The sequence below is a fragment of the Hyaena hyaena genome, unplaced genomic scaffold (assembly GCF_003009895.1).
Source record: "Hyaena hyaena isolate Hyena2069 unplaced genomic scaffold, ASM300989v1 scaffold_1881, whole genome shotgun sequence".
Classification (NCBI taxonomy): Eukaryota; Metazoa; Chordata; class Mammalia; order Carnivora; family Hyaenidae; genus Hyaena; species Hyaena hyaena.
This window is the reverse complement of record NW_024082508.1, coordinates 113,148-115,521: the sequence shown is the minus strand read 5'-3', so window position 1 is coordinate 115,521 and position 2,374 is coordinate 113,148.

The following is a 2,374-nucleotide window of genomic DNA, read 5'->3' as shown; positions in this document are numbered from 1 at the left end:
CTGTATTTTGTCAAATGCTTTCTCTGTATCTATTGAGAAGACCATGTGATTCTTTTACTTTCTTTTATTAATGTGATGTATCATGTTGATTGATGTGTGGATATTGAACCACCCCTGAAGCTTAGGAATAAAATCCACTTGATCATGGTGAAAGATTCTCTTAATGTACTGTTGGATTCTATTTGCTAGTATGTTATTGAGAATTTTGTATTATTGTTCATCAGGGAAATGGGTTTGTAGTTCTCTTTTTTAGTGGGGTCCTTGTCTGGTTTTGGAATCTAGGTAATGCTGGCCCCATAGAATGAGCTTGGAAGTCTGCCTTTCATTTCTATTTTTTGAAGCAGTTTTTAAAAAATAGGTATTTACTCTTCTTTAAATGTTTAGTATAAATCCCCCGGGAAGCAATCCGGTCTTGGACTCTTGTTTGTTGTGAGATTTTTAAATTACTGATTCAATTTTCTTATTTTTACTGGTTATGGACTTTTCAAATTTTCTTGTTCTTCCTGTTTCAGGTTTGGTAGTTATTATTGTTTCTAAGAATTTATTCATTTATTCCAGATTGTCCAATTTGATTATGTATAATTACTCATAATATTTTCTTATTATTGTTTATATTTCTGTCGTGTTGCCTCTGATCTCTTCTTTTTCATTCTTGATTTTGCTTATATGGGTCCTCTCCTTTTTATTTTTGGTAAATAATCTAGGGTATAATCAGTTTTTAACAATTCTTTCAAACAACCAGCTTCTAGTTTCAGTGATCTCTTCTTCTAATATATGTTTTATTTTGATATCATTGGTTTCTACTTTAATTTTTATTATTTCCCTTCTTATGTTGGCTTTGCTTATTTCAATTACCAGTTTTGAAATCCCAATTATGAAACAGCCATGAAACAGCATTAGACTAAATGGAATACATTGAGGCTGTATATTTGTATATTCATTCCACTGTTTAGAAACTGTAATATATCAAATATTTAGCTGTACATTTAGCATGCCAAATTATACATCTTACCTATAGACAAATGTCAGTGTTTCCAAAATATATGATGAATCAAGAAGAACATAAACTAAATATGAAATTTCACATGACTACTTTGATTTTTAAGAAGGTAAGTGGCAAAAACCTCCCCTACAATCCCTCTCCAAATCTAAAAAATTCAGTGCCTTTCTTCAGCACTGATTTGAATTGTCCTCATTTATAGCCTTATGGTCTCTAAATCCAGTAACATTAAACAGCAAATCAATCATGAACCAATGAGAGGTCATGGTGAAGTTTAGAGGAGTTTAGTTTTGTGATTATTCATATATATATATATATATATATACATATATATGTATATATACATATAGAAGATACTGCTTCTCTCAAAGGCAACCCACAATAAATAACCAAATTTATGTGTTCCACAATCTTTAGGATTTTGTTTTGATGATGTTCTGGGCATACTGGTATAGTAAAGCCAATAGTTACACCATTTACAAAAGTAGAAAATGCTGATAAAATATAAATATATAACTGTAACTATAAAGTTTCCATTTTAAAATGTTTTGCAAGATGGCTCATAAAAGAGGCATAACAATTATGTAAAAAGCCTGATATTTTGGACAATTGTAATGGGATTTTGGCAGCATTTGCAGAAAGGTTATCAAGTGTGAGTCAAACTAAAATTAGTGAAGATGGACTAGGGATAAATTTATTTCATTTATAAAAGTAAATGAATACAGCAGAGGAGAATAAGTACTCAGGAATCATTTTCACTAGAACCTTGCATCAAGATTCTTTTAAATACTACTATTAGTGTGCATATACACCAATATCTTATAACCCCAACAATCATTGCAGTACATTGACTGAAAAACACTACCCAAAACAATATTTCTTTAGCAAGAACAGAATTCCTATTGTTTTATCATCATTTACATAAATTTTACCTTGTTGCTTAAATCAAGCAGAGTAACCAAAAATATTATTCAATATAAGTCAATCAACCAAAAAATGTTTAAGATTATGTAAAGTAGAACAGCAGATGATATGACATATAAAGGAGTACATGAGAATGGAATATCTTTCATTATGGAATTGAACAAAAACATACTGCTGTTAAGATTGTAATAGATTTCTAAATTAATTATTGAATTATTTTAGAAATGAAGATAATTAATTTTATAAAATGTGTTTTTTAATGTTGCTTAAGGGTCTCATCTGTTACATTAATACAGAATAGTGACACAGCAGTCAAAATGGGGAAGGTTAAGATGCATTTAAACAAGTTTGGCCCAATAAGTCCCATGCTCTAATTCTCCCTACCAGTTCATTCCATTATAAACTTAATTAGAAACCTTTTCTTTTTAATGTTGAGAAAAAGCATTTTGA